Source organism: Microcaecilia unicolor, chromosome 8 (genome assembly GCF_901765095.1).
Source record: "Microcaecilia unicolor chromosome 8, aMicUni1.1, whole genome shotgun sequence".
In the NCBI taxonomy this organism is placed as follows: domain Eukaryota; kingdom Metazoa; phylum Chordata; class Amphibia; order Gymnophiona; family Siphonopidae; genus Microcaecilia; species Microcaecilia unicolor.
The window spans coordinates 151,658,734-151,675,387 of NC_044038.1; the positions used below are offsets into that span (position 1 = coordinate 151,658,734).

Below are 16,654 nucleotides of genomic sequence, written 5' to 3' on the forward strand. Positions count from 1 at the left end.
TGGACGCCCAGTCTCTTCAGGTCCTCTTGCAATTTAACAACTTTGAATAATTTTGTGTCATCAGCAAATTTAATTATCTTACTAATGATCAGAAATTCAGGCCTGGCCTCAGCTCTCTCTCCTGGCACTAGGTAACTTGGCAGCTCTGCATTAATTCTATTCAGAGGACAAGTTTGGAAGCAACTTAACCAGGTAGCCAAGTAGTTACCTAGAAAGTCTTCCTGATGTAAACTCGCCCCCATCTCCCATGGTGGCTAAAGGCCTGCAGGGATTTTCAGAGAATGTGTTCTTTTGGGAAGATTAAAAAGAGGGTTCCCTGGGGATGTGCTAGGGTTGGGGGGTGTAAACAACAAACAAAGTTTGATATTCAAATATACCCACCATATGTTAAATTTTTTTTTTGTTTATAATTTGCTGAAGCAGAACAGATCATTTTGAATGTATAGATTGTTACATGCCTAAAGTTAGCCATCCAAAAGGGAGTAGGATTTGGGGCATTCTGCTGCTGTCATCAAACTTGTATGTCTAATTATATTCTCTACTTTTTTGCGCATTAAGATTACAAAATACTAGTACTTATGCATGTGAATGTAAAAGTCATATGCATAAATGCCGGTTGGGAGTTAAGTGGTATTCTCCAAGCTTAGAATGCAACCGGCATAGTGCCTGGATGCAATGGAGGCATATGCATAGGCGGGTCTCACTCAGGTGTGTAGCTTATGGAATACTAAAAAGAACATGCTATAATGCAACGTTTACACCTACCTTTTACATGGCATAAGTGATGGAGGCCTACATATTGGCGTGCAAATGTCGACTTATGCTCTATTTGATAATGGAATCTGAGCACCCATATGCTGGGACACAATTTGCGCTCAGCATAATTGCCCCCTAAGGAGGGTAATTTTATAACCAACTTCCTAGTTTAAGGTGGCAAAAAAAAAATGCTTATTACAATCTTATTTTTCTTTATAAAATACTATCCAAAATGGCTGACAGAGGTAACGCTTAAATAGGAGATGGTAAGTGGTTCCGCATTAACTCTCAGCAGGCACCGTGCACTAAGGGATACCCTAACGCACAACCTGCAATAAAAATAGTGGGAACACCCCTAAATTGTGCTGTGTAACATTTGCAGTACTGTGCAGTAAAATCTGACACAAAGCTGCAGTAACTGCAAATGTTAGTACATTTTAGTCGAAGACCACTTAAGTTTGTATCTGAGACAACAGTGGGTTAAATGATTTGTCCAAGGTCAAAGGAGCGTCAATGGATTTGATTCCTTGCTTCCCTGGTTCTCAGTCCACTGTTCTAACTGCTAGCCCACTCCTTCACTCATGTATATTCATTGTGGATATCCTAGAAACCTGACTGGTTATTGGATCTCCAGGACAGGTTTGGGAATCACTAATGTAGGCAATTTTCAAAGGGAAATTACCTCAGCATTTCCCCTCTCAAAATCAGTGCAAGTTCTGTGGATACCAAAGGTATCCATGAGCACTGCAGCAACACAGATAGCTGGAAGTTCTCCCCTCTATGTATGGACAGCAGTTGCATCTTTTACATTCTTCTTCACCCTTCCCTTGCTGGTAGAATGGAATTGAAGCAGCCCAGAGGAAGAGACTTTTTTTTTTTTAATAACTCAAAGTAGGAAGCTATGGGATTGGTAATCCATAGAAGGAATTGAAAGCTTGGGCTTAAATAAAATATTGAGAAGAAAGAAGAAAAGGTGGGACTAAACCTTCTAACTGCATCTCCACAAGAGTCTTCTTAATAGCAGCCTTCCACAAAGAGTGGTGAAAGCAGAAATTGAACAATCCCTTGGTCAAACCATGTGGTTGGCACGAGTGCAGTTTGAAACATGACAGGTGAAAAAGGGAATTCAATTCTGGAGACTCAGTGAGTCACTGTTAGAGGACCAAGGAGTTTGCTATATAATAGAAAAGGATATTAAGGAGAATTTTGATCTGAATGCAAAGGAGGGAGTTGTGAAAGGGATGCAGTGGAAAAGCATGAAGGCGACAGTGCATGGAAAACTAGTGGCGATAGCAGTATATAAAAAGCAGCAGCAAATGAGAAAGGAAATAGAACTGAGAAAGAAACTAAGGAGCTAGAGGGAATGCATAAGCAGATAGTCAAGAAGGGTATTGAGGGAGATGAATTTGAATTGAAAGGAGTTAACATAGGAAATAAAGATACTGCATTTCAACTGACCAGGGCAAAACAAAACAGTTTTGAACATGGGTATAAGGCAAGCATATACCTGGCACAAGAGCCAAAAGCAAGAAAGTGACAACACCAAATTGTGAAGCTTCAAGGGGAGGGAGGAAAATGGTGTGGGATGGTGAGGGGATGAAGGGAGAATTTAAAAACTTTTATACAGAGCTATATAAGAAAGGGACTATGGTGAGGAAAGTCAGATATATCTAGAAAAATGGCCCTTGTGCAAAACAGAACTCAATTCAATTCTTGTATACCGCTAATATCCCCTTTCCAGGGTTCAGTGCGGTTTACATTCTAGGTGAGACAAAAGCAGATAGTGTTAGTGTGAGGTACGAGAAACATTAGAGACCATTGGTGTAATGCATGAGACTAAAAACAATAAACATTTAAAGAAAAAAAAAAAATAAGAGAGTGAGTTCTGCCCTCCTCTAGCACCCAGTCTAATGCCACACACACACAACCACTGATTCAGGATGTAGGCTTAGTTCACAGCTCAGCATCATTTCACAGAACTGCATTCAATTAATGAACAGACCATCAAGTCTGCAGCACCAAGGTTGGGAGCAGTCACTGGTTGTTTTTTGCATATAATACACTAAACATTTTTATTAACTTCATTACCTCTGGGGAAATAGCTCTGACCTTTAATTCCTAATACTTATTGAGACAGAAGCAGCTAATTTATTGCTTACATTCTAAACCCCTGAGCACCGACCCTGGGTTAACACCACAAGCAGGACTGCCCTTCAAATCTGGTACTTCAATCACACTGCTTAAGTTGGAGGAAGCCTCCAAGGGAGCCTCCACCTCTCACTATTCTAGGTGCACCACTTAAGGAGGGAGGACAGTGATGCCACAACTATGGGAGGAAATAACAGTATTAAAAAAAAAATAGTTCACAAGCCCACAAGTTCCCTCCAATCTTTAACCGATCACAGGCTTGTCTTGCCACATTCCACTAAAGCTCGATGGGAGTCAACCTGATCTACTGCTTTCTACTTCCTCTCCCCTGCCCTTTAGAATTCACTCCCACAATATCTTCAGTTGGAGAGATCTTTCGAACATCTTTGAGTAGAGAGGTGTGGTAGCCGTGTTAGTCCACTTTTAAAGGTAATCAACAGAAATTAAACAAAATAAAACATGGAAAAGAAAATAAGATGAAACCTTTTTTATTGGACATAACTTAATACATTTCTTGATTAGCTTTTGAAGGTTGCCCTTCTTCGTCAGATCGGAAATAAGCAAATTTTGGTAGATGACAGTATATATAAGTGAAACATCAAAGCATTTCAGTGACAGTCTAACAGGATGGGGGTGGATAGGTGAGGGACAGGGTCGGGTGGATGAGGGACAAGGAAATATGCATGGAGACAGGAGGGTGACAAAGCAGTACAATTTTATGGTTTATAATGGGCTAGAAAACCCAGATCTTTGTTAGGTTCTGTCTGGTGGGTGTCAAAATATTTAATCATTCTGACTTCAAAGGTCTTACGTTCCTGTATTGTTTTAAAGTTCCCTTTCAGGATTCTTACCATGCAATCACTGGTACAGTGTTCTGGTTTTGTAAAGTGCTGCTTTAAAGTTGCGGCATTTGCAAATGACATCTTGGTACACCTGACAGTACCGCAGGACTCGTTAACCGCCCTGCTGGAAATCTTTAAAGAATATGGGGACTATGCCGGCCTTCGTTTAAATTTAGGTAAATCAGAGGCTCTAGCATCTTCGGCCCGATTGGTGACGGAATGGGGGGGGGGGGCGGCCTTCCCCTTGCAATGGGCAGAGAAGTCCTTTAGATACTTGGGCATTCTCCTACCTATAGACGTGACACAATTGCACCAAATAAATGTCACCACTTTATTGGAAGATACCAAAAAGATCTTGGAAGGTTGGCGGAACTTGCCCTTATTGATGGGTAGAGTGAGCTTGGTCAAGACAGTAGTGTTCCCAAAATGGCTATACTACTTACAGACACTGCCTATTTGGCTCTATCAGAGAGAGATTAAAGCTTTATACAGATTAATTACTCGGTTCTGTTGGACCTCTCAGAAAGCCAGAGTACCACTTACCTATATGGTGGGGGGCTGGAGGCAAGGAGGAGTAGGCTTACCGGATATAAAACTATATAACCAAGCCTGTCAATTACGGCATTTGGGGGACTGGTGTCTTCAGACACAGACATATACCCCGCTGGGGCTTGAGAGTTTTCTACGCCTCCTACCAGCTACTCTCGTTATTACATCACAAGCGGACACAAATACCTCTGGGGTTACGAGGGAGTGTGCTACTCAACCCATTAAAGGCATTGTGGAGGTTGATAGTGCAGAATCTGGGGGGAGACCCTGATGTTACTAACCAGTTCACACTGGGGGGCAACCCATCATTTCAACCAGGCATTAGCAACCGAGTTTTTAACCAATGAGCAAATCAAGATATAATTAAATTAGAGCATTTGTTAACTACTGAGGGAAGGTTAATCTCTATTGAAGATCTTTTAAATAAGGTGGGGGAATCCTGGGGGAATAGATTTGCCTTTTGGCAAGTTACCCACTACATGGCCAGGCTGCCCCAAACATCACTTGGTAGTCAAATGGGGTTGAGAGAGGGAGAAATATCAGTCTCAATACTACATAAAGCCCTTGTTGAAAGGAAATCACCCAAAGATGATAGTGGGTTGAAAATTAAATGAAAGCGAGAGGTGGAGGCTCCTCTGACACATTGGGACATATCAACATCTGTGGCACGTATACCTACCCTCACAACTGATGCACGATTAAGAGAATGTGCTTATCATATTATTCATACAGCATATATCTCTTCTAGTCAGTTCTTCCATATGGGGGGGGGGGGGGGGTTGACGGAACCTACCTGCCTGAAATGTGGGAGAGATTCTGAGACGTTATATCATGCTTTATGGAAATGCCCTGCGGTGCAAGCATTTTGGCGCCGGGTAACACGTTTTATAGAACAAGAGCTGGGAATCAAGGTTTGGGAACAGTAGAACAGCTGCTTCTAGATGTGCCGGGAGCCTATGGGAGTCAGAATAAATATAATGTGATGCTCCTCCGTAAGCTGAGTCTACTTGCCCAGAAATGCATTTTGCAATATTGGACAGTGCAAGATCCCCAAGCATATTGGCACTAGAGGAACCAAGTGCATCTTTTGGTGTCCTTGGAGGCCTGAGAATCTCGGTCATCCGCAAAGAGCCGGAAAAGGTTTTGGCCACTTGGGGGCTATATCTCCAGGTTTTAAATCCTCGAGGTCGCAGTTTGATCCTTAGTGTGATCTGAAGAGTATTGCGATGTTAGTACCCCAACTGAATAAATATTGGCTGTTTGGGGGGGGGGGGATGGAAGGGTGGGGACTTTGGGACGGGATGTAGAATGAGAGAGTTAACTGTTTCTAGTTTAAGTTGCGAACATTATTCTGTTGATGGTATCTGATGCATTTCTGGTTAGGAGAGGTGGGGATAACCCGGTAGGCTTCAAGATACAGGGGGGAAGGGAGGGGGGGGGAAGTCAATGGTAAACATCTGTGGACAGACTTTATTATGCAGCCTTTACATTGTACATAATTGCACTTCTATTTCTTGGACACTCATACTGTAATAAGTGTTTTTAATGTATGGTTATGAATAAAGAAAAAAATGTTGAAACATAACAGTCCGGGATCAGCTTTTTACTCTAAAGAATGCTCAGCACACCAAGTAGCAATTCAGAGATATGTACAAAATATAAAAAATTTCCTCAGTCCATTACCCAACCCTTTGGGCTGTATAATCCAAGACTGTGCTGATAGCGATGGTCATCACCAACAAACTCCTCCAGCACCAGATACTCCTGTCTGTCCTCTCTTCCAAAGTTGCACCTCACCAGGCTGCACCCTCTGGCCTTGAACAAGCTTCTTCCTTGCTCCTGCTCACAAGCTGGACTCCCCTCACCCACTCAGGGAACTCCTCTCCATCAGTTACTGCCTTTGGCCGACAGTAACTCCCCCTAAATGGTGAGAGCTTGGCATCACATTCTCTGATTTCTCTCTTCCTTACCTTAGTAACTTCCTACTTTGACCATTATTTATTTCCTTATTGTGATCCTCCACTTCTCTGTTTCTCTCCCTTTCTTTGTTCTTCCCTTAGTTTGAATGATTGGCTATGTTTACTGTTATCCTTTCCTATCAGAATTTTGTAGTTCCTTTCCTACTTTTGATATGAGTTATTACCTCTGAAAACTCAGTAACCTTCATGCAATACCATAATGAACGCTTCTTTATCATGTATGTATGCACATGGTTTATATATATACCATGATCTGTTCCATATATGTTATGTTCCATGTATGTTACCATGCGCAATACCATTTGTAATTCTGTTAACCAGAAATGGCAACCGCCATTACGTCAAATGTAAGCCACATTGAGCCTGCAAATTGGTGGCAAAATGTGGGATACAAATGCTACAAATAAATACAATCAAACATATAAATGGCAAGTGACCGACTCACCTGCAAATGCGCAGTAGAGACTTCCCTCTCTGTCCCGCCCCCACGTCAAGACGTGATGACGGAACAGAGAGGGAAACTCTGCGCTGAGGAGGAGTGCAGTCACTGCCACACGGACGTCGACGCTGCCGCTAATGGTACCGCTCCCCCCCCCCCGGAGGTCGCCGCTGCCGCCCCCCCCCCAAGGTCGCAGCCAACCCCCTCCACCAGGCCAGGCCCTCTCTTCTACATTTAACTTACAGCGCCGAAACCGCAGGCAGATCAGCTCCCGTCGGCCTTCCTTCCCAGCCTGTGTGCCCCGCCCTCGCTGATGTTACGTCACACGAGGGCGGGACACAGGCAGAGAAGGAAGGCCGACGGAGCTGATCTGCCTGCGGTTTCGGTGCTGCAAGTTAAATGTAGAACAGAGGGCCCGGGTGGAGGGGGCTGGTGGCGATCTCGGGGGGGGGGGGGGGGGGGACGGTAGCGGCGACCTCGGGGGGGAGGGGCGATAGCAGCGAACTTGGGGGGGAGGGGAAGGCAGGAGAAATGCTCAGAAGGAGGAGGGGGGCCTTGCAGCTGGCTGGGAGGGACGGAGGGGGGTGCCCTTGGAGCTGGGAGGGAATTGGGCCTTGGAGCTGGGAGGGAGGGCCCGGGTGGAGGGGGCTGGTGGTGACCTCGGGGGGGGGGGGGAGCGGTAGCGGCGACAACAGCGACCTCGGCGGGGGAGGGGAAGGCAGGAGAAATGCTCAGAAGGAGGAGGGGGGCCTTGGAGCTGCGAGGGAGGGGAGGGACGGAGGGGGGCCTTGGAGCTGGCTTGGACGGGGGGCCTTGGAGCTGGGAGGGGAGGGAATGGGGCCTTGGAGCTAGGAGGGAGGGAGAGACTGGGGGCCTTGAAGCTGGCAGGGAAGGAGGGAGGATGCTGGACATGGGAGGTCAGAAGTAGGGGGGCCTTGGAGCTGGGAGGGATGTACAGAGGGGGGCCTTGCAGCTGGCTGGGAGGGATGGAGGGGGGGCCCTTGGAGCTGGGAGGGAATCGGAGCTGGGAGGGAGGGGCCGGTGGCGACCTCGGGGGGGGGGGGGGGAGCGGTAGCGGCGACAGCAGCGACCTCGGGGGGGGAGGGGAAGGCAGGATAAATGCTCAGAAGGAGGAGGGGGGCCTTGGAGCTGGGAGGGGAGGGAATGGGGCCTTGGAGCTAGGGAGGGAGGGAGAGACTGGGGGCCTTGAAGCTGGCAGGGAAGGAGGGAGGATGCTGGACATGGGAGGTCAGAAGTAGGGGGGCCTTGGAGCTGGGAGGGATGTACAGAGGGGGGCCTTGCAGCTGGCTGGGAGGGACGGAGGGGGGGCCCTTGGAGCTGGGAGGGAATCGGGCCTTGGAGCTGGGAGGGAGGGAAGGAGGAAGGGCGTGGAGCTGAGGGGAGGGAGGGAGGGAGTTATACATCAAAATAGAGCATACCAATACTTGCCCGTTTTAACGGGCTTAACGGCTAGTAAATAAATAAACCGCCCAGATCTGTGAGTCAGTTTAGGCGGTATAGCAGGTTTTAATAAACTATCTGGCCTTTCCAGGATACTCCCTCTCCTCCTAGGATCCTGGTGGGGGTGAAAGCATCCGAAGACCTTGTGCACACACAAACAAAACTTTTATTACTGTCAAACTGCACTTCCCTTAATCACAAACTAGAAACATTTCCCTCTGAAATTTATTCCACAAAACACTCCTCTTGGGCTAGGGCTTCCCGCCAACCCACAACATCCCACTCACCCCCCCTCCCAGTGACTCCAGAGAGAAACCAACACCACTCAGTAATCCCCTTATAATGGGGGGTTACATTAATATTTTATTATTTAGTCCTGGTGACGAGTGAGATGACCCTTAAACTACAGTCTGTTGTAACTGAATGTTAGTTGAGAAGAATGAGGAACAATTAGGTTTATATATATCCTATATAATAATTCTCACCTCCAATGTTCTATCTTGCTGACTGTGTCCGTGACTTCTTGGTCTGCTAGGCTCCGAAGCCCAGGCAGATGTCACTGGACCCATTATGACGCGAACCCGAGGAAAAAAAAAACCCTCACAGCTGATCCACTCTCCTACCCCCACGAGTTCCAGACCCCACCTCCCTCCCTCGGATTTCCATACCCCCCCTCGGATTTCCATACCCCCCCTCCAAGTTCCTGATCCCTGGACCCCCCTGCCGCGACCCTCTTGAGCGCCCCTTCCCACCGCCGTCGCATACCTGTGCTGGCGGGGGACCCCAAACCCACCAGCCGAAGTTCTCTTCTTGGCTGCGCGGCGTGGACGAATGATCTGATCAAGTTTGAATCTGTTTGTGTGCGTATGGGAGGGAGAGATGGAGGGGGGAATGCACCACCTGTACAAAAACTAGAAAAGAAAAAAGCAGGGGGACGACCCTGGAACTCGGAGGGAGGGAGGGAGGGGGGGGACGACGACCCTGGAACTAGGAAGGGTGGACACTGGAACTTGGAGGGAGGGAAGGGGAAGACACTGGAACTGGGCGGGAGGGGGGCCCCTGGCGCACACACTAACTCTCACACACACTCTCTCTCTCACAGACACACTCGCACCCAGTCTCAATCTCTCTGTCATACACACACACTTGCACATTCACTCTCTCTCTCACACAGTCACTCTCTCTCACACAGTCACTCTCACACACACACTCTCAAACATACACACTCTGAGGAAAACCTTGCTAGCGCCCGTTTCCTTTGTGTCAGAAATGGGCCTTTTTTTACTAGTATATATATATATATATATATATATATATATATATATATATATATATATATATATATATATATAATTTGTTTTTTCAGATAAAATATATAGAGAACCACTCTATGGAACTCACTTCCTGCAGGCATTAGAATGGATTGTAACAACCAAAGTTTCAGAACCCTAGTTTGATTTGATTTGATATTTTTCGGTCCTTGGAGGGTTTATAATCTAAGTTAGTAGCTGAGGCAATGGAGGGTTAAGTCACAAGGAGTGTCCATGAGATTTCAATCCTGGTTCCCTTGGTTACTGGTCTGCTGTTCTGACCAGCAGATTAATCCTAAAATGTCCTTTACTCCCATCTGATAACTTAAGAGCTATCAGTCATAGCACAGGGCAAAAAAAAAACAAAAAAAAAACACCTGTCTATTAATAATCTCCTAGAACAAATATCACCATACGCTTGGGTAAGGACTCAGGGAAAAGTAGAACACAACCCAGAAACTTATGTAAGACACTGGGGAGGGCAAGCACGCTTTTTCCATTTGCTTGGATACAAGTAATAAAACGGACACCTCAAAGCTGCATTTATGTAATAAAGTTTCCTCCTCTCCCTGCTCTCAGAACACTCCTTAAGTCAAAATTAAATTTCTTCTTTTCACAGAATCAGCAAAGAGGAAGGAACACTGGTCAGCCCTCACCGCAGAGCTCAGCTGGAAGAGTTTCCATTTGCTGGAGATCTGCTGACCACTCCAGCAAGCACAGTACACAAGCAATGTGGGAGGACAGATTTCCTTTCGAATCCTGGCTTCCTGTTAGTGGGCTCTAGAGTCTGTCTGCTGGCCCTTTCACTGTTTCTCCTCTCCTTAGATCTTGTAATGGTTTAAGTGCAAGATTAAAGTATGAATTCTTTTGTCCTCATCTCTCAAAGTCTCCATAACTGCACTGTAATTTCTTTTCACATAAAACTAGAGTTTCCTAATGACGTCTAATATTTTGTTACATACCCTTCTCTACTCTACGATGTTCTCTCAACACTATAAGAAAGAACAGCAGAATCATGAGAAAGGCATGCCCCTGACTGTGGTCAGTGAAAGAGTTACTGCTGCAAGTTACATAGTAACATAGTAGATGACGGCAGAAAAAGACCTGCATGGTCCATCCAGTCTGTCCAACAAGATAAACTCACATGTGCATTTTTTGTGTATACCTTACCTTGATTTGTACTTGTCTTTTTCAGGGCACAGACCGTATAAGTCTGCCCAGCACTATCCCCGCCTCCCAACCACCTGCCCCGCCTTCCACCACCGGCTCTGGCACAGACCGTATAAGTCTGCCCAGCACTATCCCCGCCCCCCCAACCACCTGCCCCGCCTTCCACCACTGGCTCTGGCACAGACCGTATAAGTCTGCCCAGCACTATCCCCGCCTCCCAACCACCTGCCCCGCTTTCCACCACCGGCTCTGGCACAGACCGTATAAGTCTGCCCAGCACTATCCCCGCCTCCCAACCACCTGCCCCGCCTTCCACCACCGGCTCTGGCACAGACCGTATAAGTCTGCCCAGCACTATCCCCGCCCCCCAACCACCCGCCCTGCCTCCCACCACCGGCTCTGGCACAGACCGTATAAGTCTGCCCAGCACTATCCCCACCTTCCAACCACCAGCCCTGCCTCCCACCACAGTTGCACAGTGAATGGAATCTAGATCACACAGGTAGAGACACACTCATTCTATATAGGAAGATGCGTTAATTTGAAATGACATGGGAAACATCATTTAAATGCAGTTAACCCAAAATGGCAGGAACAAAACCAGAAATTTGGGGCTTTATCCTGTATCATCAATGCACTCTATTGCTAAATAGGGTGTATTATTGACATTGCCCCCCCCAAAACACCACCCCCCTGAATAAAACATAAAGGGCCCCTTTTACTAAACCACGCTAGCATTGCATTTGCTGCACTGGGAATCACTAGCACGGTTTGGTAAGAGAGAGGTACTAAATTTGGAGATTTAGCTCATGCCTTTTCTCAGTATCTCAAGGCAAGTTATAGTCAGGTACAGCAGATACTTTCCTGTCCTGGGAGGGGGAGGGGGGAGGGGAGGAGGGCTTACAATCTAAGGAGCCCTTTTACTAAACCACATTAAGTGCTAAAGGCACACTTAACATGGAAAAAAGGCTTACTGCAACACCTGTTAAAGCATTTTGTGGTAATTTGCCTGCCAGCTTATGCTAATCATCTGCTATTCAGAGTTTAAAAAATTTTTAAGGGGGAGTTGGATCATGGGTGTGGAAGTGTTATGCAGCTAGCATGTTCTGATTAGTCTGCACTAACCCCCGCATTCTATATATGGCGCTTTGAAATGCACATGCAAATTTGGGCATGTGTCCAATTTGCTCGCCCAACTTAATAAGCCAATCAGCGCTAATAATTGGGCAACAATTATCGTCACTAACTGGCAATAATTTGAAATTTATGCATGCATCTTTTTAGGCATATTCTATAAAGAGATGCGTGTAAATTCTAATGCACGGATCTAAAGAGGGGTTGTGGTCATGGGCATCCCTAAAGTTTATACGTGTTGTTATAGAATTAGGGAGGAGTGGCCACAAGCGGGTCAGGGACGTTCCTAAAGTTTATACACGTTGTTACAGAATTAGCGGGATCCGCACCTAATTTACGCATGGGGATTTACACCAGGTTTTCATCGGCATAAATGGTCATGCCTAAATGTAATCGTGGTTCCTGGTACTAAGCATTATTCTATAAACTGCACCTAACTTTACGCATGGTTTATAGAATAGCGCTAAGCGACGTTTTTTTCAGCACCAATTTTTTAGGCACCATTTATATAATCTAGTCCTAACTGGATAATGTAGGAGCAATTAGGAGGCGGTAAATGCTCTCATGTTATTTTTTTGCAAGTCCCACGAGCTGATAGAAAAATTAGCATGGGATCTGCAAAAACACAAATAGTAACATAGTAGATGACGGCAGAAAAAGACCTGCACAGTCCATCCAGTCTGCCCAACAAGATAACTCATAGAAATAATCCTTAATACACTGACACAATAAATCTAAAAAGCCCACAGGAAAAGTTCAAATTAGCAAGCGCTAAGCCCAGATTTTGCCGCGGCTTAGTAAAAGGGCCCCTAAGTTTGTAAACATTCAAGATCAGGAGCAGAAGTAGTGGAATTTGAACCCTGGCTTCTCTGGCTTAACATATACACCTATGTGCCTTGTTATAAAATTACCCTCGGCCAAACTCAAAACCTGCACAGCAATGATGACCAAGTATCTTCCAGAGTGGCCAGCAGGTCACTTACCAATGATGACATGTATGTAACATAGTAAGTGACGGCAGATAAAGACCTGTACGGTCCATCCAGTCTGCCCAACAAGATAAACTCATATGCGATACTTTATATATATACCCGAGTTTGATTTGTCCTTGCCATTCTCAGGGCACAGACTGTAGAAGTCTGCCCAGCACTGTTCTTGTACTAAAATTTCTGAAGCCAACGTCGAAGCCCCTTGAAATTTACACTGAAGCCCTGCTCTAACCAATAGGCTACTCCTACACTCCAGTAAACATCAGAAGTGTAATAAAAATGAATTATTTTGTCCTGCACACCCCTATTTCTGTATTTTCTTTTATGATTTGGGCTTCTTTTTGTTGTTTTTAAGTAACAGAACAATTTTAAATTTGTGTTTATCAACTGCACATTGAAAATAAAAAAGCGGCCTTCCTTTTCCTCCATCAGGGACCTGACATATCTGCCAGCTTCTCTGTCTACCAGCTCTCCCTTCTTGTGAGAAGGGAAAAGTGCAGACCACAAGCACCCCGTGACTCAAGCTTACACACTCAAACAGAAGTTGCAGGAACAGCAGGCACAGGCAGCCGAGAGAGACGCAAGTCAAGCAAGCTTGGCTCCATGTCACTATAGGCGGAGCAGCATGAAGTGAAGAGCTGTACTAAGAATGATATGAACAGGAGAGTTTGGTTTGTGTTCAAAAAGGAGTAGGAGGAAATAAATAAAATGATGACCCCCCCCCCCCCCCCCCACCCAATTAAAGGTCCTTCATTTTTTTAGGTTGGGGAGGGATTCCATCATTTTGTCTTATATTAAAAGTCCCAAAAGCCACAATTTTCATATATATTATTAAACAGAGACAAAAACTCACACAAAATGCAGATTTTTTCACATAACTGAAAAACCAGAAAGCCCCATTCATGCTATAAAAGGTGAACCAAACTGAAAGAGCTACTTAAAATGTATAGAAATGTAATAGGTGGGCTCTGAGTAAAAGCTTTGGATAGCTGCACATAAGAATAGGCAAAACAAGTTACACAAGCCAAGGCAAATCCATTAGCAGGCAAGCCTGACCAAATCAAAAACTTAGTTGTTTCCAATATTTTTGCATCTTTGGTCTGATTTATCCTTGGTCCTCTTCCTTGCCTTTTTTCTTTGCTAACTGGTCTCATCTTCCTGTTTTATTCTCGTTTTCTAAGAGTTTGAATTTTGTGTCCCCTCTGTCTCTATTCACCTCTCAATCCTATTGCCCGTCTCTAACCCTTTCCTTCAAGTCACTTAACCCTCCATTGCCCCAGACACAAAGTAAATTTAGAATGTGAGCCCATAAGGGTCAGAGAAAGCCAGTGCCTTTTTTGTAGGAAAAAAAGGTACCAGTACTCATACAGGACAACCTTAGGGGTGGGGTCACTATCTATGGCTCTGCCCCTACAGTAGCTGTACCCCTTTTACCAGGTATGGAACATCTCTTTTGGGAAATATGAACTCCCTCTCAAATCACAAGTCAGGAATCTTGGAATACAGTTAGATTCAACACTTACTCTGATTCCCCAAATCCAAGCAACCATCACGAGTTGCTTCAATCATTTGCGACAACTACGCTGCCTCTCTTGTGCATTCCATGATAACATCAAGATTGGATTACTGTAATGCACTCTACAATGGTCTGACTACAAAGAGTCTGCTTTATTGGATTTTGCATAAAAAATAATTATGTATACAATATGAGTAATGAGATAAAAAAAATTTTTTGCTTTACAATTTTCATGAAGGTTTCTGTTATATTTACCAATTTTGTAATTTGAAACCGTTTCTTATTGAATACCCAGAATTACGTTTGGTATTCTTACAAAGAGTCTGCACCAGCTCCAATAGATTCAGAATGCTGCAGCAAGACTCATAGAAGGTTGCAAGTGTTGTGACCACATCACACCCATGTTTGCAAAACCTTTATTGGCTACCAGTACAATTCAGGGCTAACTTTACAACTCTCTGATGCGCAACTTTCTTTAAATTAGTCACCTTATTTCTTTCAAAAATGTGGAAAATAAATCCTAATTAATAAACAAACAGTCCCTAAAATACCAACACATCTCTTACTGAGAAAACATGACCAGGATTTTCTACACAGAAACTACATATCAACAAAATGCTGCACCTCAGTCATATGACAAAACACAGTTAGAGCCTCGCCAAATACAAAATAAGTGACACACAAATTATTTTATGCTGCTGTTGTCATTATGGATACATAGTTCAATACATCCCATCACATATCAGAAAGAATAGGGCAGGTACAAAAGGGGAAGCATGGAACTGAAATGACTACATATAAATCCCAAGTAATTTTCAATAAACGAACATTTGGCAAAGTTTCACAAGAAGCTCCAAATCTGAGTAATACCATGAGTTGTTTCAGGTTCAGTGTCTGAATTCTACTAGTCTGGCTTGTGTCATCCCACCCCTTCACCCTATGATCCAGCATGTTTCCCCCTGTCTTTCCTCCCTCCCCTTCATGATCACACATCTTACTATCCTATCCTCCCATTTTCCAGTATCCCACCTACCCCACCACCTCTGCTCTGGGTCCAATCTCTCTCCCTATTCTTCGCTCCCCCTTCCCCCCCATTGTCCAGCATGTTTCTCTCCTGCCTCCCCCCCCAATATGCCTAGGTAAGGTAAAATTTGTCCATGCAACATCCTCCGCCCCATGGCACTTTCAGCTGCATGCATCAGCCCTGGAGGCATATTTTCAAAGCACTTTGGGAGGCTAAGTTCCATAGGTTTCTATGGAACTTTGGGAGGCTAAGTGCTTTGAAAATGAGCCTCCTGGAGTCCTCTTCCCTGCTGTGCCCCGCCCTCTTTGATGTAACTTCCTGTTTCCGCAGGGGCACTGCAGAGAGAAAGACTCCAGCGCCAACTCAGGTAGCTGAATGTGAAACGCTGCCACCATTAGTGCTGTGAAGGAGAAAATCACATTGAAAGGTACCGGGGAGAGAGCAGGTCAAGACAGCAGCCACTAGAGGCTTGCTCGTTGGGAACAGGTTATAAAAAAGGCACTGGTACACCGTACCAGCACAAAAAAAGCCCTGGAGAAAGTACCTGTATATAATAAAGTAAGTGGAGGAGTGGCCTAGTGGTTAGAGCACTGGTCTTGAAATCCAGAGGTGGCCAATTCAAATTCCACTGCTGCTCCTTGTGATCTTGGGCAAGTCCCTTAACCCTCCATTGCCTCAGGTAGAAACTTAAGATTGTGAGCCCTCCAGGGACAGAGAAACACCCAGAGTACCTGAATGTAACTCACCTTGAGCTACTACTGAAAAAAGTGTGAGCAAAATCTAAATAAATAAACAAACTGCTTTGGTTGTGTCACTGAAAGGTGGTATATCAAACACGATCTTTCACCCCTTTATCCTTAAATGTCCTTTGCTGGTTCCTGGCCTTGTGAAGGTACTTTGCAGTCTTTGACCGGAACAGGAATCCAAATCATTTATGCAACAGAGTAGAAGTTAAGTGGTACATGGGTGGAATGGAAACAGGGAAACCCAAAAATATATTTTTTTAATTATGAATTATTTTTGTGTTAATATATGGATTCATGGCACAGAAGCACTTTGCTCAGTACCTTTATTTTTTATTATCGCCATTTTGAAGGAATTCACCCAAGGCGATGTACAGCAAGAATAAGTCAAACATAAGCAACAGATAATTACAGCAGTAAAAATATTCAAATAACAATACAAGTTATAGCATAATATGATACATTACAATGTAATCACAATACATAATGGAACAATTTAATAGACAGGACAGCGGAACATATAGATAGATAAGATAGAGTAACAGGAGTAAGAAAATAAGGGGGTTAATTTGAGGTCAGAATGGTGCTTGAAAA

The 16,654-nt window shown here is 44.8% G+C and overlaps 1 protein-coding gene across 2 annotated transcripts in view; it reads right to left on the reverse strand.

The window, feature by feature from the left end:
- The window catches only part of MGAT4B (alpha-1,3-mannosyl-glycoprotein 4-beta-N-acetylglucosaminyltransferase B), a 421,878-nt gene that overhangs the window by 80,292 nt on the left and 324,932 nt on the right, over nucleotides 1-16,654 (reverse strand). The gene's annotated exons all lie outside the window — the stretch shown is intronic.